The sequence below is a fragment of the Hyla sarda genome, unplaced genomic scaffold (genome assembly GCF_029499605.1).
Source record: "Hyla sarda isolate aHylSar1 unplaced genomic scaffold, aHylSar1.hap1 scaffold_304, whole genome shotgun sequence".
Taxonomy (NCBI): Eukaryota; Metazoa; Chordata; class Amphibia; order Anura; family Hylidae; genus Hyla; species Hyla sarda.
In genome coordinates this window covers 321,132-345,646 of record NW_026609759.1, presented here as the reverse complement: position 1 = coordinate 345,646, position 24,515 = coordinate 321,132, and the positions used below count along the sequence as shown (strand labels likewise).

Here is a 24,515-nt window from a genome sequence, read left to right as displayed (position 1 = left end):
CTGTCATGTCATGTCAAACCTGCACAGGTGTGCTAGATTATTATTATTTAGTTTTATTTTATTTTTTTACACCAATCAGTGTGCAAACATGGTCATTAAAACGCTAAATGAATAGACGTTCATAAACCAGTCAGTGCAACTCATCATTTTGGTCTCCAATTCTCAAACTCAAATTCTCACCCACGGAGGATTAAATGAGAATCTTTCTTGTTTAACACTGGAATGGGGTGGTGCACTGTTCACTACCCGAAGATACTGCCACATCGGGTCAATGCATAGGGCGACAGAAGCAAGCTTCCAAATCAGCTCCCTTTCTCAAAAATCCATTTAATTTATGGTCCCCAGATAGGGAACGTATGTATCAGTATGTGCTCACAAGTCACCCAAGTGCAAGTATTCACACAAAAAAAAACGTGCCTCAGGATGCGATCTGTCGCAAGATCCTTTCTTTTTTTACACTTGATCTAAGCCAAAAGGCCTAGAGGGGATAACCGGGAAAGGGGTGGACCCAACCATGTCCCCTTCATGAGCACTCACATTACTCATAGGAATGGAAGGAAGGCTGGCAGCCAACCAGCCTCCCATACACTTTCTGGGTGGGTGGCAGTCAGCCACCCATACATACATACAGCACAGGCTAAACCCACATCATCACTTAAAAAAAGGACAGGCGACCATTGCACTCTGATGGAGCATTTAGCAATGCAATCCATAGCCTGGCTTTTGCCTGAACCCCCATCACTCCTCCTCTTGCATATAAGACAATATTTCAGATCTGCATATGAAAACAACACGCCTACCTTTGTTGCACATAGCTGCCTGCCTGTCTCTAGTTACCCCACTGGCTGTAGCTGCGTCCCTTCCGACATGGAATAACACCAACTGTAACGATAAACTGAAAATTAACAGTATAAACCTGCATCATTTTGGACTCTGGTATTTGCTGAATCCGGGTGACCTGACAATCGATGGTGGTGCCGCTGGTGATTCTGGCCTTCTTGGAATCTGTTGGGCCTATGTGTTAGCTCACACATCACTTGGGTATCCATGGTAACTACCACAACATGGTCATCTGCAGTTTACATCTAGCCCGTGGCATTGAATGGCATTTTAAAAGTGCTAAGGGTCCTGGTGCAATAATCCTCCCATGAGGATCAGCCTCAACGGCTTTGTAGATTGCACTCATGTCAGCAACTCCATATACATTTTTTTTTCTTCATGCTTCTTTCTTCATCCTTTTTTCTTTCTGTCATTCAGACTTTCATTCATTCGATCTCTCTCACTCACTTGCTTTAACTCATTTGTTCTCACTCACTCACTCACTCACTCAATCACTCACTCACTCATTCACTCTCACTCACTCTCACTCTCTCACTCACTCGCTCACTAAGTCAGTCTCTCTCTCTCTCTCTCTTTTTCTTTTTATATATATTTTTTTCCGTCTTCTTCTTCTTCTTCTTCTTCTTCTTCTTCAGACCCTGTCATAGCACTAATGCCTTTCCAATACCACCAGCAGATGGAGACACTCCATTGCAACATTGGTTGTGAGCAGCAGTTTCTAAAAACAAATGCCTCATGGCGGATTTCCCATCCATCAATGGATGGTAAATTTTGTTTTTATCATTCACTGACCACAGAAACCAATGCATGGTCAAGCAACAGCAATGACACACCCTTGTGTATAGGCATGAGACCCTCATGTCATTTAACAGGATTCAGCACCACCCACAAGACAGCTACCTGTCATGTCATGTCAAACCTGCACAGGTGTGCTAGATTATTATTATTTAGTTTTATTTTATTTTTTTACACCAATCAGTGTGCAAACATGGTCATTAAAACGCTAAATGAATAGACGTTCATAAACCAGTCAGTGCAACTCATCATTTTGGTCTCCAATTCTCAAACTCAAATTCTCACCCACGGAGGATTAAATGAGAATCTTTCTTGTTTAACACTGGAATGGGGTGGTGCACTGTTCACTACCCGAAGATACTGCCACATCGGGTCAATGCATAGGGCGACAGAAGCAAGCTTCCAAATCAGCTCCCTTTCTCAAAAATCCATTTAATTTATGGTCCCCAGATAGGGAACGTATGTATCAGTATGTGCTCACAAGTCACCCAAGTGCAAGTATTCACACAAAAAAAAACGTGCCTCAGGATGCGATCTGTCGCAAGATCCTTTCTTTTTTTACACTTGATCTAAGCCAAAAGGCCTAGAGGGGATAACCGGGAAAGGGGTGGACCCAACCATGTCCCCTTCATGAGCACTCACATTACTCATAGGAATGGAAGGAAGGCTGGCAGCCAACCAGCCTCCCATACACTTTCTGGGTGGGTGGCAGTCAGCCACCCATACATACATACAGCACAGGCTAAACCCACATCATCACTTAAAAAAAGGACAGGCGACCATTGCACTCTGATGGAGCATTTAGCAATGCAATCCATAGCCTGGCTTTTGCCTGAACCCCCATCACTCCTCCTCTTGCATATAAGACAATATTTCAGATCTGCATATGAAAACAACACGCCTACCTTTGTTGCACATAGCTGCCTGCCTGTCTCTAGTTACCCCACTGGCTGTAGCTGCGTCCCTTCCGACATGGAATAACACCAACTGTAACGATAAACTGAAAATTAACAGTATAAACCTGCATCATTTTGGACTCTGGTATTTGCTGAATCCGGGTGACCTGACAATCGATGGTGGTGCCGCTGGTGATTCTGGCCTTCTTGGAATCTGTTGGGCCTATGTGTTAGCTCACACATCACTTGGGTATCCATGGTAACTACCACAACATGGTCATCTGCAGTTTACATCTAGCCCGTGGCATTGAATGGCATTTTAAAAGTGCTAAGGGTCCTGGTGCAATAATCCTCCCATGAGGATCAGCCTCAACGGCTTTGTAGATTGCACTCATGTCAGCAACTCCATATACATTTTTTTTTCTTCATGCTTCTTTCTTCATCCTTTTTTCTTTCTGTCATTCAGACTTTCATTCATTCGATCTCTCTCACTCACTTGCTTTAACTCATTTGTTCTCACTCACTCACTCACTCACTCAATCACTCACTCACTCATTCACTCTCACTCACTCTCACTCTCTCACTCACTCGCTCACTAAGTCAGTCTCTCTCTCTCTCTCTCTTTTTCTTTTTATATATATTTTTTTCCGTCTTCTTCTTCTTCTTCTTCTTCTTCTTCTTCTTCTTCTTCAGACCCTGTCATAGCACTAATGCCTTTCCAATACCACCAGCAGATGGAGACACTCCATTGCAACATTGGTTGTGAGCAGCAGTTTCTAAAAACAAATGCCTCATGGCGGATTTCCCATCCATCAATGGATGGTAAATTTTGTTTTTATCATTCACTGACCACAGAAACCAATGCATGGTCAAGCAACAGCAATGACACACCCTTGTGTATAGGCATGAGACCCTCATGTCATTTAACAGGATTCAGCACCACCCACAAGACAGCTACCTGTCATGTCATGTCAAACCTGCACAGGTGTGCTAGATTATTATTATTTAGTTTTATTTTATTTTTTTACACCAATCAGTGTGCAAACATGGTCATTAAAACGCTAAATGAATAGACGTTCATAAACCAGTCAGTGCAACTCATCATTTTGGTCTCCAATTCTCAAACTCAAATTCTCACCCACGGAGGATTAAATGAGAATCTTTCTTGTTTAACACTGGAATGGGGTGGTGCACTGTTCACTACCCGAAGATACTGCCACATCGGGTCAATGCATAGGGCGACAGAAGCAAGCTTCCAAATCAGCTCCCTTTCTCAAAAATCCATTTAATTTATGGTCCCCAGATAGGGAACGTATGTATCAGTATGTGCTCACAAGTCACCCAAGTGCAAGTATTCACACAAAAAAAAAACGTGCCTCAGGATGCGATCTGTCGCAAGATCCTTTCTTTTTTTACACTTGATCTAAGCCAAAAGGCCTAGAGGGGATAACCGGGAAAGGGGTGGACCCAACCATGTCCCCTTCATGAGCACTCACATTACTCATAGGAATGGAAGGAAGGCTGGCAGCCAACCAGCCTCCCATACACTTTCTGGGTGGGTGGCAGTCAGCCACCCATACATACATACAGCACAGGCTAAACCCACATCATCACTTAAAAAAAGGACAGGCGACCATTGCACTCTGATGGAGCATTTAGCAATGCAATCCATAGCCTGGCTTTTGCCTGAACCCCCATCACTCCTCCTCTTGCATATAAGACAATATTTCAGATCTGCATATGAAAACAACACGCCTACCTTTGTTGCACATAGCTGCCTGCCTGTCTCTAGTTACCCCACTGGCTGTAGCTGCGTCCCTTCCGACATGGAATAACACCAACTGTAACGATAAACTGAAAATTAACAGTATAAACCTGCATCATTTTGGACTCTGGTATTTGCTGAATCCGGGTGACCTGACAATCGATGGTGGTGCCGCTGGTGATTCTGGCCTTCTTGGAATCTGTTGGGCCTATGTGTTAGCTCACACATCACTTGGGTATCCATGGTAACTACCACAACATGGTCATCTGCAGTTTACATCTAGCCCGTGGCATTGAATGGCATTTTAAAAGTGCTAAGGGTCCTGGTGCAATAATCCTCCCATGAGGATCAGCCTCAACGGCTTTGTAGATTGCACTCATGTCAGCAACTCCATATACATTTTTTTTTCTTCATGCTTCTTTCTTCATCCTTTTTTCTTTCTGTCATTCAGACTTTCATTCATTCGATCTCTCTCACTCACTTGCTTTAACTCATTTGTTCTCACTCACTCACTCACTCACTCAATCACTCACTCACTCATTCACTCTCACTCACTCTCACTCTCTCACTCACTCGCTCACTAAGTCAGTCTCTCTCTCTCTCTCTCTCTCTTTTTCTTTTTATATATATTTTTTTCCGTCTTCTTCTTCTTCTTCTTCTTCTTCAGACCCTGTCATAGCACTAATGCCTTTCCAATACCACCAGCAGATGGAGACACTCCATTGCAACATTGGTTGTGAGCAGCAGTTTCTAAAAACAAATGCCTCATGGCGGATTTCCCATCCATCAATGGATGGTAAATTTTGTTTTTATCATTCACTGACCACAGAAACCAATGCATGGTCAAGCAACAGCAATGACACACCCTTGTGTATAGGCATGAGACCCTCATGTCATTTAACAGGATTCAGCACCACCCACAAGACAGCTACCTGTCATGTCATGTCAAACCTGCACAGGTGTGCTAGATTATTATTATTTAGTTTTATTTTATTTTTTTACACCAATCAGTGTGCAAACATGGTCATTAAAACGCTAAATGAATAGACGTTCATAAACCAGTCAGTGCAACTCATCATTTTGGTCTCCAATTCTCAAACTCAAATTCTCACCCACGGAGGATTAAATGAGAATCTTTCTTGTTTAACACTGGAATGGGGTGGTGCACTGTTCACTACCCGAAGATACTGCCACATCGGGTCAATGCATAGGGCGACAGAAGCAAGCTTCCAAATCAGCTCCCTTTCTCAAAAATCCATTTAATTTATGGTCCCCAGATAGGGAACGTATGTATCAGTATGTGCTCACAAGTCACCCAAGTGCAAGTATTCACACAAAAAAAAACGTGCCTCAGGATGCGATCTGTCGCAAGATCCTTTCTTTTTTTACACTTGATCTAAGCCAAAAGGCCTAGAGGGGATAACCGGGAAAGGGGTGGACCCAACCATGTCCCCTTCATGAGCACTCACATTACTCATAGGAATGGAAGGAAGGCTGGCAGCCAACCAGCCTCCCATACACTTTCTGGGTGGGTGGCAGTCAGCCACCCATACATACATACAGCACAGGCTAAACCCACATCATCACTTAAAAAAAGGACAGGCGACCATTGCACTCTGATGGAGCATTTAGCAATGCAATCCATAGCCTGGCTTTTGCCTGAACCCCCATCACTCCTCCTCTTGCATATAAGACAATATTTCAGATCTGCATATGAAAACAACACGCCTACCTTTGTTGCACATAGCTGCCTGCCTGTCTCTAGTTACCCCACTGGCTGTAGCTGCGTCCCTTCCGACATGGAATAACACCAACTGTAACGATAAACTGAAAATTAACAGTATAAACCTGCATCATTTTGGACTCTGGTATTTGCTGAATCCGGGTGACCTGACAATCGATGGTGGTGCCGCTGGTGATTCTGGCCTTCTTGGAATCTGTTGGGCCTATGTGTTAGCTCACACATCACTTGGGTATCCATGGTAACTACCACAACATGGTCATCTGCAGTTTACATCTAGCCCGTGGCATTGAATGGCATTTTAAAAGTGCTAAGGGTCCTGGTGCAATAATCCTCCCATGAGGATCAGCCTCAACGGCTTTGTAGATTGCACTCATGTCAGCAACTCCATATACATTTTTTTTTCTTCATGCTTCTTTCTTCATCCTTTTTTCTTTCTGTCATTCAGACTTTCATTCATTCGATCTCTCTCACTCACTTGCTTTAACTCATTTGTTCTCACTCACTCACTCACTCACTCAATCACTCACTCACTCATTCACTCTCACTCACTCTCACTCTCTCACTCACTCGCTCACTAAGTCAGTCTCTCTCTCTCTCTCTCTCTCTTTTTCTTTTTATATATATTTTTTTCCGTCTTCTTCTTCTTCTTCTTCTTCTTCAGACCCTGTCATAGCACTAATGCCTTTCCAATACCACCAGCAGATGGAGACACTCCATTGCAACATTGGTTGTGAGCAGCAGTTTCTAAAAACAAATGCCTCATGGCGGATTTCCCATCCATCAATGGATGGTAAATTTTGTTTTTATCATTCACTGACCACAGAAACCAATGCATGGTCAAGCAACAGCAATGACACACCCTTGTGTATAGGCATGAGACCCTCATGTCATTTAACAGGATTCAGCACCACCCACAAGACAGCTACCTGTCATGTCATGTCAAATCTGCACAGGTGTGCTAGATTATTATTATTTAGTTTTATTTTATTTTTTTACACCAATCAGTGTGCAAACATGGTCATTAAAACGCTAAATGAATAGACGTTCATAAACCAGTCAGTGCAACTCATCATTTTGGTCTCCAATTCTCAAACTCAAATTCTCACCCACGGAGGATTAAATGAGAATCTTTCTTGTTTAACACTGGAATGGGGTGGTGCACTGTTCACTACCCGAAGATACTGCCACATCGGGTCAATGCATAGGGCGACAGAAGCAAGCTTCCAAATCAGCTCCCTTTCTCAAAAATCCATTTAATTTATGGTCCCCAGATAGGGAACGTATGTATCAGTATGTGCTCACAAGTCACCCAAGTGCAAGTATTCACACAAAAAAAAACGTGCCTCAGGATGCGATCTGTCGCAAGATCCTTTCTTTTTTTACACTTGATCTAAGCCAAAAGGCCTAGAGGGGATAACCGGGAAAGGGGTGGACCCAACCATGTCCCCTTCATGAGCACTCACATTACTCATAGGAATGGAAGGAAGGCTGGCAGCCAACCAGCCTCCCATACACTTTCTGGGTGGGTGGCAGTCAGCCACCCATACATACATACAGCACAGGCTAAACCCACATCATCACTTAAAAAAAGGACAGGCGACCATTGCACTCTGATGGAGCATTTAGCAATGCAATCCATAGCCTGGCTTTTGCCTGAACCCCCATCACTCCTCCTCTTGCATATAAGACAATATTTCAGATCTGCATATGAAAACAACACGCCTACCTTTGTTGCACATAGCTGCCTGCCTGTCTCTAGTTACCCCACTGGCTGTAGCTGCGTCCCTTCCGACATGGAATAACACCAACTGTAACGATAAACTGAAAATTAACAGTATAAACCTGCATCATTTTGGACTCTGGTATTTGCTGAATCCGGGTGACCTGACAATCGATGGTGGTGCCGCTGGTGATTCTGGCCTTCTTGGAATTTGTTGGGCCTATGTGTTAGCTCACACATCACTTGGGTATCCATGGTAACTACCACAACATGGTCATCTGCAGTTTACATCTAGCCCGTGGCATTGAATGGCATTTTAAAAGTGCTAAGGGTCCTGGTGCAATAATCCTCCCATGAGGATCAGCCTCAACGGCTTTGTAGATTGCACTCATGTCAGCAACTCCATATACATTTTTTTTTCTTCATGCTTCTTTCTTCATCCTTTTTTCTTTCTGTCATTCAGACTTTCATTCATTCGATCTCTCTCACTCACTTGCTTTAACTCATTTGTTCTCACTCACTCACTCACTCACTCAATCACTCACTCACTCATTCACTCTCACTCACTCTCACTCTCTCACTCACTCGCTCACTAAGTCAGTCTCTCTCTCTCTCTCTCTCTCTTTTTCTTTTTATATATATTTTTTTCCGTCTTCTTCTTCTTCTTCTTCTTCTTCAGACCCTGTCATAGCACTAATGCCTTTCCAATACCACCAGCAGATGGAGACACTCCATTGCAACATTGGTTGTGAGCAGCAGTTTCTAAAAACAAATGCCTCATGGCGGATTTCCCATCCATCAATGGATGGTAAATTTTGTTTTTATCATTCACTGACCACAGAAACCAATGCATGGTCAAGCAACAGCAATGACACACCCTTGTGTATAGGCATGAGACCCTCATGTCATTTAACAGGATTCAGCACCACCCACAAGACAGCTACCTGTCATGTCATGTCAAATCTGCACAGGTGTGCTAGATTATTATTATTTAGTTTTATTTTATTTTTTTACACCAATCAGTGTGCAAACATGGTCATTAAAACGCTAAATGAATAGACGTTCATAAACCAGTCAGTGCAACTCATCATTTTGGTCTCCAATTCTCAAACTCAAATTCTCACCCACGGAGGATTAAATGAGAATCTTTCTTGTTTAACACTGGAATGGGGTGGTGCACTGTTCACTACCCGAAGATACTGCCACATCGGGTCAATGCATAGGGCGACAGAAGCAAGCTTCCAAATCAGCTCCCTTTCTCAAAAATCCATTTAATTTATGGTCCCCAGATAGGGAACGTATGTATCAGTATGTGCTCACAAGTCACCCAAGTGCAAGTATTCACACAAAAAAAAACGTGCCTCAGGATGCGATCTGTCGCAAGATCCTTTCTTTTTTTACACTTGATCTAAGCCAAAAGGCCTAGAGGGGATAACCGGGAAAGGGGTGGACCCAACCATGTCCCCTTCATGAGCACTCACATTACTCATAGGAATGGAAGGAAGGCTGGCAGCCAACCAGCCTCCCATACACTTTCTGGGTGGGTGGCAGTCAGCCACCCATACATACATACAGCACAGGCTAAACCCACATCATCACTTAAAAAAAGGACAGGCGACCATTGCACTCTGATGGAGCATTTAGCAATGCAATCCATAGCCTGGCTTTTGCCTGAACCCCCATCACTCCTCCTCTTGCATATAAGACAATATTTCAGATCTGCATATGAAAACAACACGCCTACCTTTGTTGCACATAGCTGCCTGCCTGTCTCTAGTTACCCCACTGGCTGTAGCTGCGTCCCTTCCGACATGGAATAACACCAACTGTAACGATAAACTGAAAATTAACAGTATAAACCTGCATCATTTTGGACTCTGGTATTTGCTGAATCCGGGTGACCTGACAATCGATGGTGGTGCCGCTGGTGATTCTGGCCTTCTTGGAATCTGTTGGGCCTATGTGTTAGCTCACACATCACTTGGGTATCCATGGTAACTACCACAACATGGTCATCTGCAGTTTACATCTAGCCCGTGGCATTGAATGGCATTTTAAAAGTGCTAAGGGTCCTGGTGCAATAATCCTCCCATGAGGATCAGCCTCAACGGCTTTGTAGATTGCACTCATGTCAGCAACTCCATATACATTTTTTTTTTCTTCATGCTTCTTTCTTCATCCTTTTTTCTTTCTGTCATTCAGACTTTCATTCATTCGATCTCTCTCACTCACTTGCTTTAACTCATTTGTTCTCACTCACTCACTCACTCACTCAATCACTCACTCACTCATTCACTCTCACTCACTCTCACTCTCTCACTCACTCGCTCACTAAGTCAGTCTCTCTCTCTCTCTCTCTTTTTCTTTTTATATATATTTTTTTCCGTCTTCTTCTTCTTCTTCTTCTTCTTCTTCTTCTTCAGACCCTGTCATAGCACTAATGCCTTTCCAATACCACCAGCAGATGGAGACACTCCATTGCAACATTGGTTGTGAGCAGCAGTTTCTAAAAACAAATGCCTCATGGCGGATTTCCCATCCATCAATGGATGGTAAATTTTGTTTTTATCATTCACTGACCACAGAAACCAATGCATGGTCAAGCAACAGCAATGACACACCCTTGTGTATAGGCATGAGACCCTCATGTCATTTAACAGGATTCAGCACCACCCACAAGACAGCTACCTGTCATGTCATGTCAAACCTGCACAGGTGTGCTAGATTATTATTATTTAGTTTTATTTTATTTTTTTACACCAATCAGTGTGCAAACATGGTCATTAAAACGCTAAATGAATAGACGTTCATAAACCAGTCAGTGCAACTCATCATTTTGGTCTCCAATTCTCAAACTCAAATTCTCACCCACGGAGGATTAAATGAGAATCTTTCTTGTTTAACACTGGAATGGGGTGGTGCACTGTTCACTACCCGAAGATACTGCCACATCGGGTCAATGCATAGGGCGACAGAAGCAAGCTTCCAAATCAGCTCCCTTTCTCAAAAATCCATTTAATTTATGGTCCCCAGATAGGGAACGTATGTATCAGTATGTGCTCACAAGTCACCCAAGTGCAAGTATTCACACAAAAAAAAACGTGCCTCAGGATGCGATCTGTCGCAAGATCCTTTCTTTTTTTACACTTGATCTAAGCCAAAAGGCCTAGAGGGGATAACCGGGAAAGGGGTGGACCCAACCATGTCCCCTTCATGAGCACTCACATTACTCATAGGAATGGAAGGAAGGCTGGCAGCCAACCAGCCTCCCATACACTTTCTGGGTGGGTGGCAGTCAGCCACCCATACATACATACAGCACAGGCTAAACCCACATCATCACTTAAAAAAAGGACAGGCGACCATTGCACTCTGATGGAGCATTTAGCAATGCAATCCATAGCCTGGCTTTTGCCTGAACCCCCATCACTCCTCCTCTTGCATATAAGACAATATTTCAGATCTGCATATGAAAACAACACGCCTACCTTTGTTGCACATAGCTGCCTGCCTGTCTCTAGTTACCCCACTGGCTGTAGCTGCGTCCCTTCCGACATGGAATAACACCAACTGTAACGATAAACTGAAAATTAACAGTATAAACCTGCATCATTTTGGACTCTGGTATTTGCTGAATCCGGGTGACCTGACAATCGATGGTGGTGCCGCTGGTGATTCTGGCCTTCTTGGAATCTGTTGGGCCTATGTGTTAGCTCACACATCACTTGGGTATCCATGGTAACTACCACAACATGGTCATCTGCAGTTTACATCTAGCCCGTGGCATTGAATGGCATTTTAAAAGTGCTAAGGGTCCTGGTGCAATAATCCTCCCATGAGGATCAGCCTCAACGGCTTTGTAGATTGCACTCATGTCAGCAACTCCATATACATTTTTTTTTCTTCATGCTTCTTTCTTCATCCTTTTTTCTTTCTGTCATTCAGACTTTCATTCATTCGATCTCTCTCACTCACTTGCTTTAACTCATTTGTTCTCACTCACTCACTCACTCACTCAATCACTCACTCACTCATTCACTCTCACTCACTCTCACTCTCTCACTCACTCGCTCACTAAGTCAGTCTCTCTCTCTCTCTCTCTTTTTCTTTTTATATATATTTTTTTCCGTCTTCTTCTTCTTCTTCTTCTTCTTCTTCTTCTTCAGACCCTGTCATAGCACTAATGCCTTTCCAATACCACCAGCAGATGGAGACACTCCATTGCAACATTGGTTGTGAGCAGCAGTTTCTAAAAACAAATGCCTCATGGCGGATTTCCCATCCATCAATGGATGGTAAATTTTGTTTTTATCATTCACTGACCACAGAAACCAATGCATGGTCAAGCAACAGCAATGACACACCCTTGTGTATAGGCATGAGACCCTCATGTCATTTAACAGGATTCAGCACCACCCACAAGACAGCTACCTGTCATGTCATGTCAAACCTGCACAGGTGTGCTAGATTATTATTATTTAGTTTTATTTTATTTTTTTACACCAATCAGTGTGCAAACATGGTCATTAAAACGCTAAATGAATAGACGTTCATAAACCAGTCAGTGCAACTCATCATTTTGGTCTCCAATTCTCAAACTCAAATTCTCACCCACGGAGGATTAAATGAGAATCTTTCTTGTTTAACACTGGAATGGGGTGGTGCACTGTTCACTACCCGAAGATACTGCCACATCGGGTCAATGCATAGGGCGACAGAAGCAAGCTTCCAAATCAGCTCCCTTTCTCAAAAATCCATTTAATTTATGGTCCCCAGATAGGGAACGTATGTATCAGTATGTGCTCACAAGTCACCCAAGTGCAAGTATTCACACAAAAAAAAACGTGCCTCAGGATGCGATCTGTCGCAAGATCCTTTCTTTTTTTACACTTGATCTAAGCCAAAAGGCCTAGAGGGGATAACCGGGAAAGGGGTGGACCCAACCATGTCCCCTTCATGAGCACTCACATTACTCATAGGAATGGAAGGAAGGCTGGCAGCCAACCAGCCTTCCATACACTTTCTGGGTGGGTGGCAGTCAGCCACCCATACATACATACAGCACAGGCTAAACCCACATCATCACTTAAAAAAAGGACAGGCGACCATTGCACTCTGATGGAGCATTTAGCAATGCAATCCATAGCCTGGCTTTTGCCTGAACCCCCATCACTCCTCCTCTTGCATATAAGACAATATTTCAGATCTGCATATGAAAACAACACGCCTACCTTTGTTGCACATAGCTGCCTGCCTGTCTCTAGTTACCCCACTGGCTGTAGCTGCGTCCCTTCCGACATGGAATAACACCAACTGTAACGATAAACTGAAAATTAACAGTATAAACCTGCATCATTTTGGACTCTGGTATTTGCTGAATCCGGGTGACCTGACAATCGATGGTGGTGCCGCTGGTGATTCTGGCCTTCTTGGAATCTGTTGGGCCTATGTGTTAGCTCACACATCACTTGGGTATCCATGGTAACTACCACAACATGGTCATCTGCAGTTTACATCTAGCCCGTGGCATTGAATGGCATTTTAAAAGTGCTAAGGGTCCTGGTGCAATAATCCTCCCATGAGGATCAGCCTCAACGGCTTTGTAGATTGCACTCATGTCAGCAACTCCATATACATTTTTTTTTCTTCATGCTTCTTTCTTCATCCTTTTTTCTTTCTGTCATTCAGACTTTCATTCATTCGATCTCTCTCACTCACTTGCTTTAACTCATTTGTTCTCACTCACTCACTCAATCACTCACTCACTCATTCACTCTCACTCACTCTCACTCTCTCACTCACTCGCTCACTAAGTCAGTCTCTCTCTCTCTCTCTCTTTTTCTTTTTATATATATTTTTTTCTGTCTTCTTCTTCTTCTTCTTCTTCTTCTTCTTCTTCTTCTTCAGACCCTGTCATAGCACTAATGCCTTTCCAATACCACCAGCAGATGGAGACACTCCATTGCAACATTGGTTGTGAGCAGCAGTTTCTAAAAACAAATGCCTCATGGCGGATTTCCCATCCATCAATGGATGGTAAATTTTGTTTTTATCATTCACTGACCACAGAAACCAATGCATGGTCAAGCAACAGCAATGACACACCCTTGTGTATAGGCATGAGACCCTCATGTCATTTAACAGGATTCAGCACCACCCACAAGACAGCTACCTGTCATGTCATGTCAAACCTGCACAGGTGTGCTAGATTATTATTATTTAGTTTTATTTTATTTTTTTACACCAATCAGTGTGCAAACATGGTCATTAAAACGCTAAATGAATAGACGTTCATAAACCAGTCAGTGCAACTCATCATTTTGGTCTCCAATTCTCAAACTCAAATTCTCACCCACGGAGGATTAAATGAGAATCTTTCTTGTTTAACACTGGAATGGGGTGGTGCACTGTTCACTACCCGAAGATACTGCCACATCGGGTCAATGCATAGGGCGACAGAAGCAAGCTTCCAAATCAGCTCCCTTTCTCAAAAATCCATTTAATTTATGGTCCCCAGATAGGGAACGTATGTATCAGTATGTGCTCACAAGTCACCCAAGTGCAAGTATTCACACAAAAAAAAACGTGCCTCAGGATGCGATCTGTCGCAAGATCCTTTCTTTTTTTACACTTGATCTAAGCCAAAAGGCCTAGAGGGGATAACCGGGAAAGGGGTGGACCCAACCATGTCCCCTTCATGAGCACTCACATTACTCATAGGAATGGAAGGAAGGCTGGCAGCCAACCAGCCTCCCATACACTTTCTGGGTGGGTGGCAGTCAGCCACCCATACATACATACAGCACAGGCTAAACCCACATCATCACTTAAAAAAAGGACAGGCGACCATTGCACTCTGATGGAGCATTTAGCAATGCAATCCATAGCCTGGCTTTTGCCTGAACCCCCATCACTCCTCCTCTTGCATATAAGACAATATTTCAGATCTGCATATGAAAACAACACGCCTACCTTTGTTGCACATAGCTGCCTGCCTGTCTCTAGTTACCCCACTGGCTGTAGCTGCGTCCCTTCCGACATGGAATAACACCAACTGTAACGATAAACTGAAAATTAACAGTATAAACCTGCATCATTTTGGACTCTGGTATTTGCTGAATCCGGGTGACCTGACAATCGATGGTGGTGCCGCTGGTGATTCTGGCCTTCTTGGAATCTGTTGGGCCTATGTGTTAGCTCACACATCACTTGGGTATCCATGGTAACTACCACAACATGGTCATCTGCAGTTTACATCTAGCCCGTGGCATTGAATGGCATTTTAAAAGTGCTAAGGGTCCTGGTGCAATAATCCTCCCATGAGGATCAGCCTCAACGGCTTTGTAGATTGCACTCATGTCAGCAACTCCATATACATTTTTTTTTCTTCATGCTTCTTTCTTCATCCTTTTTTCTTTCTGTCATTCAGACTTTCATTCATTCGATCTCTCTCACTCACTTGCTTTAACTCATTTGTTCTCACTCACTCACTCACTCACTCAATCACTCACTCACTCATTCACTCTCACTCACTCTCACTCTCTCACTCACTCGCTCACTAAGTCAGTCTCTCTCTCTCTCTCTCTTTTTCTTTTTATATATATTTTTTTCCGTCTTCTTCTTCTTCTTCTTCTTCTTCAGACCCTGTCATAGCACTAATGCCTTTCCAATACCACCAGCAGATGGAGACACTCCATTGCAACATTGGTTGTGAGCAGCAGTTTCTAAAAACAAATGCCTCATGGCGGATTTCCCATCCATCAATGGATGGTAAATTTTGTTTTTATCATTCACTGACCACAGAAACCAATGCATGGTCAAGCAACAGCAATGACACACCCTTGTGTATAGGCATGAGACCCTCATGTCATTTAACAGGATTCAGCACCACCCACAAGACAGCTACCTGTCATGTCATGTCAAACCTGCACAGGTGTGCTAGATTATTATTATTTAGTTTTATTTTATTTTTTTACACCAATCAGTGTGCAAACATGGTCATTAAAACGCTAAATGAATAGACGTTCATAAACCAGTCAGTGCAACTCATCATTTTGGTCTCCAATTCTCAAACTCAAATTCTCACCCACGGAGGATTAAATGAGAATCTTTCTTGTTTAACACTGGAATGGGGTGGTGCACTGTTCACTACCCGAAGATACTGCCACATCGGGTCAATGCATAGGGCGACAGAAGCAAGCTTCCAAATCAGCTCCCTTTCTCAAAAATCCATTTAATTTATGGTCCCCAGATAGGGAACGTATGTATCAGTATGTGCTCACAAGTCACCCAAGTGCAAGTATTCACACAAAAAAAAACGTGCCTCAGGATGCGATCTGTCGCAAGATCCTTTCTTTTTTTACACTTGATCTAAGCCAAAAGGCCTAGAGGGGATAACCGGGAAAGGGGTGGACCCAACCATGTCCCCTTCATGAGCACTCACATTACTCATAGGAATGGAAGGAAGGCTGGCAGCCAACCAGCCTCCCATACACTTTCTGGGTGGGTGGCAGTCAGCCACCCATACATACATACAGCACAGGCTAAACCCACATCATCACTTAAAAAAAGGACAGGCGACCATTGCACTCTGATGGAGCATTTAGCAATGCAATCCATAGCCTGGCTTTTGCCTGAACCCCCATCACTCCTCCTCTTGCATATAAGACAATATTTCAGATCTGCATATGAAAACAACACGCCTACCTTTGTTGCACATAGCTGCCTGCCTGTCTCTAGTTACCCCACTGGCTGTAGCTGCGTCCCTTCCGACATGGAATAACACCAACTGTAACGATAAACTGAAAATTAACAGTATAAACCTGCATCATTTTGGACTCTGGTATTTGCTGAATCCGGGTGACCTGACAATCGATGGTGGTGCCGCTGGTGATTCTGGCCTTCTTGGAATCTGTTGGGCCTATGTGTTAGCTCACACATCACTTGGGTATCCATGGTAACTACCACAACATGGTCATCTGCAGTTTACATCTAGCCCGTGGCATTGAATGGCATTTTAAAAGTGCTAAGGGTCCTGGTGCAATAATCCTCCCATGAGGATCAGCCTCAACGGCTTTGTAGATTGCACTCATGTCAGCAACTCCATATACATTTTTTTTTCTTCATGCTTCTTTCTTCATCCTTTTTTCTTTCTGTCATTCAGACTTTCATTCATTCGATCTCTCTCACTCACTTGCTTTAACTCATTTGTTCTCACTCACTCACTCACTCACTCAATCACTCACTCACTCATTCACTCTCACTCACTCTCACTCTCTCACTCACTCGCTCACTAAGTCAGTCTCTCTCTCTCTCTCTCTTTTTCTTTTTATATATATTTTTTTCCGTCTTCTTCTTCTTCTTCTTCTTCTTCTTCAGACCCTGTCATAGCACTAATGCCTTTCCAATACCACCAGCAGATGGAGACACTCCATTGCAACATTGGTTGTGAGCAGCAGTTTCTAAAAACAAATGCCTCATGGCGGATTTCCCATCCATCAATGGATGGTAAATTTTGTTTTTATCATTCACTGACCACAGAAACCAATGCATGGTCAAGCAACAGCAATGACACACCCTTGTGTATAGGCATGAGACCCTCATGTCATTTAACAGGATTCAGCACCACCCACAAGACAGCTACCTGTCATGTCATGTCAAACCTGCACAGGTGTGCTAGATTATTATTATTTAGTTTTATTTTATTTTTTTACACCAATCAGTGTGCAAACATGGTCATTAAAACGCTAAATGAATAGACGTTCATAAACCAGTCAGTGCAACTCATCATTTTGGTCTCCAATTCTCAAACTCAAATTCTCACCCACGGAGGATTAAATGAGAATCTTTCTTGTTTAACACTGGAATGGGGTGGTGCACTGTTCACTACCCGAAGATACTGCCACATCGGGTCAATGCATAGGGCGACAGAAGCAAGCTTCCAAATCAGCTCCCTTTCTCAAAAATCCATTTAATTTATGGTCCCCAGATAGGGAACGTATGTATCAGTATGTGCTCACAAGTCACCCAAGTGCAAGTATTCACACAAAAAAAAACGTGCCTCAGGATGCGATCTGTCGCAAGATCCTTTCTTTTTTTACACTTGATCTAAGCCAAAAGGCCTAGAGGGGATAACCGGGAAAGGGGTGGACCCAACCATGTCCCCTTCATGAGCACTCACATTACTCATAGGAATGGAAGGAAGGCTGGCAGCCAACCAGCCTCCCATACACTTTCTGGGTGGGTGGCAGTCAGCCACCCATACATACATACAGCACAGGCTAAACCCACATCATCACTTAAAAAAAGGACAGGCGACCATTGCACTCTGATGGAGCATTTAGCAATGCAATCCATAGCCTGGCTTTTGCCTGAACCCCCATCACTCCTCCTCTTGCATATAAGACAATATTTCAGATCTGCATATGAAAACAACACGCCTACCTTTGTTGCACATAGCTGCCTGCCTGTCTCTAGTTACCCCACTGGCTGTAGCTGCGTCCCTTCCGACATGGAATAACACCAACTGTAACGATAAACTGAAAATTAACAGTATAAACCTGCATCATTTTGGACTCTGGTATTTGCTGAATCCGGGTGACCTGACAATCGATGGTGGTGCCGCTGGTGATTCTGGCCTTCTTGGAATCTGTTGGGCCTATGTGTTAGCTCACACATCACTTGGGTATCCATGGTAACTACCACAACATGGTCATCTGCAGTTTACATCTAGCCCGTGGCATTGAATGGCATTTTAAAAGTGCTAAGGGTCCTGGTGCAATAATCCTCCCATGAGGATCAGCCTCAACGGCTTTGTAGATTGCACTCATGTCAGCAACTCCATATACATTTTTTTTTCTTCATGCTTCTTTCTTCATCCTTTTTTCTTTCTGTCATTCAGACTTTCATTCATTCGATCTCTCTCACTCACTTGCTTTAACTCATTTGTTCTCACTCACTCACTCACTCAATCACTCACTCACTCATTCACTCTCACTCACTCTCACTCTCTCACTCACTCGCTCACTAAGTCAGTCTCTCTCTCTCTCTCTCTTTTTCTTTTTATATATATTTTTTTCCGTCTTCTTCTTCTTCTTCTTCTTCTTCTTCTTCTTCTTCTTCAGACCCTGTCATAGCACTAATGCCTTTCCAATACCACCAGCAGATGGAGACACTCCATTGCAACATTGGTTGTGAGCAGCAGTTTCTAAAAACAAATGCCTCATGGCGGATTTCCCATCCATCAATGGATGGTAAATTTTGTTTTTATCATTCACTGACCACAGAAACCAATGCATGGTCAAGCAACAGCAATGACACACCCTTGTGTATAGGCATGAGACCCTCATGTCATTTAACAGGATTCAGCACCACCCACAAGACAGCTACCTGTCATGTCATGTCAAACCTGCACAGGTGTGCTAGATTATTATTATTTAGTTTTATTTTATTTTTTTACACCAATCAGTGTGCAAACATGGTCATTAAAACGCTAAATGAATAGACGTTCATAAACCAGTCAGTGCAACTCATCATTTTGGTCTCCAATTCTCAAACTCAAATTCTCACCCACGGAGGATTAAATGAGAATCTTTCTTGTTTAACACTGGAATGGGGTGGTGCACTGTTCACTACCCGAAGATACTGCCACATCGGGTCAATGCATAGGGCGACAGAAGCAAGCTTCCAAATCAGCTCCCTTTCTCAAAAATCCATTTAATTTATGGTCCCCAGATAGGGAACGTATGTATCAGTATGTGCTCACAAGTCACCCAAGTGCAAGTATTCACACAAAAAAAAAACGTGCCTCAGGATGCGATCTGTCGCAAGATCCTTTCTTTTTTTACACTTGATCTAAGCCAAAAGGCCTAGAGGGGATAACCGGGAAAGGGGTGGACCCAACCATGTCCCCTTCATGAGCACTCACATTACTCATAGGAATGGAAGGAAGGCTGGCAGCCAACCAGCCTCCCATACACTTTCTGGGTGGGTGGCAGTCAGCCACCCATACATACATACAGCACAGGCTAAACCCACATCATCACTTAAAAAAAGGACAGGCGACCATTGCACTCTGATGGAGCATTTAGCAATGCAATCCATAGCCTGGCTTTTGCCTGAACCCCCATCACTCCTCCTCTTGCATATAAGACAATATTTCAGATCTGCATATGAAAACAACACGCCTACCTTTGTTGCACATAGCTGCCTGCCTGTCTCTAGTTACCCCACTGGCTGTAGCTGCGTCCCTTCCGACATGGAATAACACCAACTGTAACGATAAACTGAAAATTAACAGTATAAACCTGCATCATTTTGGACTCTGGTATTTGCTGAATCCGGGTGACCTGACAATCGATGGTGGTGCCGCTGGTGATTCTGGCCTTCTTGGAATCTGTTGGGCCTATGTGTTAGCTCACACATCACTTGGGTATCCATGGTAACTACCACAACATGGTCATCTGCAGTTTACATCTAGCCCGTGGCATTGAATGGCATTTTAAAAGTGCTAAGGGTCCTGGTGCAATAATCCTCCCATGAGGATCAGCCTCAACGGCTTTGTAGATTGCACTCATGTCAGCAACTCCATATACATTTTTTTTTCTTCATGCTTCTTTCTTCATCCTTTTTTCTTTCTGTCATTCAGACTTTCATTCATTCGATCTCTCTCACTCACTTGCTTTAACTCATTTGTTCTCACTCACTCACTCACTCAATCACTCACTCACTCATTCACTCTCACTCACTCTCACTCTCTCACTCACTCGCTCACTAAGTCAGTCTCTCTCTCTCTCTCTCTTTTTCTTTTTATATATATTTTTTTCCATCTTCTTCTTCTTCTTCTTCTTCTTCTTCTTCAGACCCTGTCATAGCACTAATGCCTTTCCAATACCACCAGCAGATGGAGACACTCCATTGCAACATTGGTTGTGAGCAGCAGTTTCTAAAAACAAATGCCTCATGGCGGATTTCCCATCCATCAATGGATGGTAAATTTTGTTTTTATCATTCACTGACCACAGAAACCAATGCATGGTCAAGCAACAGCAATGACACACCCTTGTGTATAGGCATGAGACCCTCATGTCATTTAACAGGATTCAGCACCACCCACAAGACAGCTACCTGTCATGTCATGTCAAACCTGCACAGGTGTGCTAGATTATTATTATTTAGTTTTATTTTATTTTTTTACACCAATCAGTGTGCAAACATGGTCATTAAAACGCTAAATGAATAGACGTTCATAAACCAGTCAGTGCAACTCATCATTTTGGTCTCCAATTCTCAAACTCAAATTCTCACCCACGGAGGATTAAATGAGAATCTTTCTTGTTTAACACTGGAATGGGGTGGTGCACTGTTCACTACCCGAAGATACTGCCACATCGGGTCAATGCATAGGGCGACAGAAGCAAGCTTCCAAATCAGCTCCCTTTCTCAAAAATCCATTTAATTTATGGTCCCCAGATAGGGAACGTATGTATCAGTATGTGCTCACAAGTCACCCAAGTGCAAGTATTCACACAAAAAAAAACGTGCCTCAGGATGCGATCTGTCGCAAGATCCTTTCTTTTTTTACACTTGATCTAAGCCAAAAGGCCTAGAGGGGATAACCGGGAAAGGGGTGGACCCAACCATGTCCCCTTCATGAGCACTCACATTACTCATAGGAATGGAAGGAAGGCTGGCAGCCAACCAGCCTCCCATACACTTTCTGGGTGGGTGGCAGTCAGCCACCCATACATACATACAGCACAGGCTAAACCCACATCATCACTTAAAAAAAGGACAGGCGACCATTGCACTCTGATGGAGCATTTAGCAATGCAATCCATAGCCTGGCTTTTGCCTGAACCCCCATCACTCCTCCTCTTGCATATAAGACAATATTTCAGATCTGCATATGAAAACAACACGCCTACCTTTGTTGCACATAGCTGCCTGCCTGTCTCTAGTTACCCCACTGGCTGTAGCTGCGTCCCTTCCGACATGGAATAACACCAACTGTAACGATAAACTGAAAATTAACAGTATAAACCTGCATCATTTTGGACTCTGGTATTTGCTGAATCCGGGTGACCTGACAATCGATGGTGGTGCCGCTGGTGATTCTGGCCTTCTTGGAATCTGTTGGGCCTATGTGTTAGCTCACACATCACTTGGGTATCCATGGTAACTACCACAACATGGTCATCTGCAGTTTACATCTAGCCCGTGGCATTGAATGGCATTTTAAAAGTGCTAAGGGTCCTGGTGCAATAATCCTCCCATGAGGATCAGCCTCAACGGCTTTGTAGATTGCACTCATGTCAGCAACTCCATATACATTTTTTTTTCTTCATGCTTCTTTCTTCATCCTTTTTTCTTTCTGTCATTCAGACTTTCATTCATTCGATCTCTCTCACTCACTTGCTTTAACTCATTTGTTCTCACTCACTCACTCACTCACTCAATCACTCACTCACTCATTCACTCTCACTCACTCTCACTCTCTCACTCACTCGCTCACTAAGTCAGTCTCTCTCTCTCTCTCTCTCTCTTTTTCTTTTTATATATATTTTTTTCCGTCTTCTTCTTCTTCTTCTTCTTCTTCAGACCCTGTCATAGCACTAATGCCTTTCCAATACCACCAGCAGATGGAGACACTCCATTGCAACATTGGTTGTGAGCAGCAGTTTCTAAAAACAAATGCCTCATGGCGGATTTCCCATCCATCAATGGATGGTAAATTTTGTTTTTATCATTCACTGACCACAGAAACCAATGCATGGTCAAGCAACAGCAATGACACACCCTTGTGTATAGGCATGAGACCCTCATGTCATTTAACAGGATTCAGCACCACCCACAAGACAGCTACCTGTCATGTCATGTCAAATCTGCACAGGTGTGCTAGATTATTATTATTTAGTTTTATTTTATTTTTTTACACCAATCAGTGTGCAAACATGGTCATTAAAACGCTAAATGAATAGACGTTCATAAACCAGTCAGTGCAACTCATCATTTTGGTCTCCAATTCTCAAACTCAAATTCTCACCCACGGAGGATTAAATGAGAATCTTTCTTGTTTAACACTGGAATGGGGTGGTGCACTGTTCACTACCCGAAGATACTGCCACATCGGGTCAATGCATAGGGCGACAGAAGCAAGCTTCCAAATCAGCTCCCTTTCTCAAAAATCCATTTAATTTATGGTCCCCAGATAGGGAACGTATGTATCAGTATGTGCTCACAAGTCACCCAAGTGCAAGTATTCACACAAAAAAAAACGTGCCTCAGGATGCGATCTGTCGCAAGATCCTTTCTTTTTTTACACTTGATCTAAGCCAAAAGGCCTAGAGGGGATAACCGGGAAAGGGGTGGACCCAACCATGTCCCCTTCATGAGCACTCACATTACTCATAGGAATGGAAGGAAGGCTGGCAGCCAACCAGCCTCCCATACACTTTCTGGGTGGGTGGCAGTCAGCCACCCATACATACATACAGCACAGGCTAAACCCACATCATCACTTAAAAAAAGGACAGGCGACCATTGCACTCTGATGGAGCATTTAGCAATGCAATCCATAGCCTGGCTTTTGCCTGAACCCCCATCACTCCTCCTCTTGCATATAAGACAATATTTCAGATCTGCATATGAAAACAACACGCCTACCTTTGTTGCACATAGCTGCCTGCCTGTCTCTAGTTACCCCACTGGCTGTAGCTGCGTCCCTTCCGACATGGAATAACACCAACTGTAACGATAAACTGAAAATTAACAGTATAAACCTGCATCATTTTGGACTCTGGTATTTGCTGAATCCGGGTGACCTGACAATCGATGGTGGTGCCGCTGGTGATTCTGGCCTTCTTGGAATCTGTTGGGCCTATGTGTTAGCTCACACATCACTTGGGTATCCATGGTAACTACCACAACATGGTCATCTGCAGTTTACATCTAGCCCGTGGCATTGAATGGCATTTTAAAAGTGCTAAGGGTCCTGGTGCAATAATCCTCCCATGAGGATCAGCCTCAACGGCTTTGTAGATTGCACTCATGTCAGCAACTCCATATACATTTTTTTTTCTTCATGCTTCTTTCTTCATCCTTTTTTCTTTCTGTCATTCAGACTTTCATTCATTCGATCTCTCTCACTCACTTGCTTTAACTCATTTGTTCTCACTCACTCACTCACTCACTCACTCAATCACTCACTCACTCATTCACTCTCACTCACTCTCACTCTCTCACTCACTCGCTCACTAAGTCAGTCTCTCTCTCTCTCTTTTTCTTTTTATATATATTTTTTTCCGTCTTCTTCTTCTTCTTCTTCTTCTTCTTCTTCTTCTTCTTCTTCTTCAGACCCTGTCACAGCACTAATGCCTTTCCAATACCACCAGCAGATGGAGACACTCCATTGCAACATTGGTTGTGAGCAGCAGTTTCTAAAAACAAATGCCTCATGGCGGATTTCCCATCCATCAATGGATGGTAAATTTTGTTTTTATCATTCACTGACCACAGAAACCAATGCATGGTCAAGCAACAGCAATGACACACCCTTGTGTATAGGCATGAGACCCTCATGTCATTTAACAGGATTCAGCACCACCCACAAGACAGCTACCTGTCATGTCATGTCAAACCTGCACAGGTGTGCTAGATTATTATTATTTAGTTTTATTTTATTTTTTTACACCAATCAGTGTGCAAACATGGTCATTAAAACGCTAAATGAATAGACGTTCATAAACCAGTCAGTGC

At 43.3% G+C, this 24,515-nt stretch overlaps 14 pseudogenes; all 14 read right to left on the bottom strand.

Annotated features, from left to right (window-relative positions):
- Positions 1-225: 225 nt before the first annotated feature.
- LOC130328069 (U2 spliceosomal RNA) lies at positions 226-489 on the bottom strand (annotated as a pseudogene).
- A 1,476-nt stretch (positions 490-1,965) lies between these two features.
- LOC130328068 (U2 spliceosomal RNA) lies at positions 1,966-2,229 on the bottom strand (annotated as a pseudogene).
- A 1,485-nt stretch (positions 2,230-3,714) lies between these two features.
- On the bottom strand, positions 3,715-3,979 carry LOC130328081 (U2 spliceosomal RNA; annotated as a pseudogene).
- Positions 3,980-5,453: 1,474 nt separating this feature from the next.
- On the bottom strand, positions 5,454-5,717 carry LOC130328067 (U2 spliceosomal RNA; annotated as a pseudogene).
- A 1,474-nt stretch (positions 5,718-7,191) lies between these two features.
- Positions 7,192-7,455, bottom strand: LOC130328066 (U2 spliceosomal RNA; annotated as a pseudogene).
- Positions 7,456-8,929: 1,474 nt separating this feature from the next.
- On the bottom strand, positions 8,930-9,193 carry LOC130328065 (U2 spliceosomal RNA; annotated as a pseudogene).
- A 1,480-nt stretch (positions 9,194-10,673) lies between these two features.
- Positions 10,674-10,937, bottom strand: LOC130328064 (U2 spliceosomal RNA; annotated as a pseudogene).
- A 1,479-nt stretch (positions 10,938-12,416) lies between these two features.
- LOC130328063 (U2 spliceosomal RNA) lies at positions 12,417-12,680 on the bottom strand (annotated as a pseudogene).
- Positions 12,681-14,157: 1,477 nt separating this feature from the next.
- Positions 14,158-14,421, bottom strand: LOC130328062 (U2 spliceosomal RNA; annotated as a pseudogene).
- A 1,470-nt stretch (positions 14,422-15,891) lies between these two features.
- LOC130328060 (U2 spliceosomal RNA) lies at positions 15,892-16,155 on the bottom strand (annotated as a pseudogene).
- Positions 16,156-17,628: 1,473 nt separating this feature from the next.
- On the bottom strand, positions 17,629-17,892 carry LOC130328058 (U2 spliceosomal RNA; annotated as a pseudogene).
- A 1,481-nt stretch (positions 17,893-19,373) lies between these two features.
- Positions 19,374-19,638, bottom strand: LOC130328080 (U2 spliceosomal RNA; annotated as a pseudogene).
- Positions 19,639-21,110: 1,472 nt separating this feature from the next.
- Positions 21,111-21,374, bottom strand: LOC130328057 (U2 spliceosomal RNA; annotated as a pseudogene).
- Positions 21,375-22,848: 1,474 nt separating this feature from the next.
- On the bottom strand, positions 22,849-23,112 carry LOC130328056 (U2 spliceosomal RNA; annotated as a pseudogene).
- Between the last annotated feature and the right edge of the window lie 1,403 nt (positions 23,113-24,515).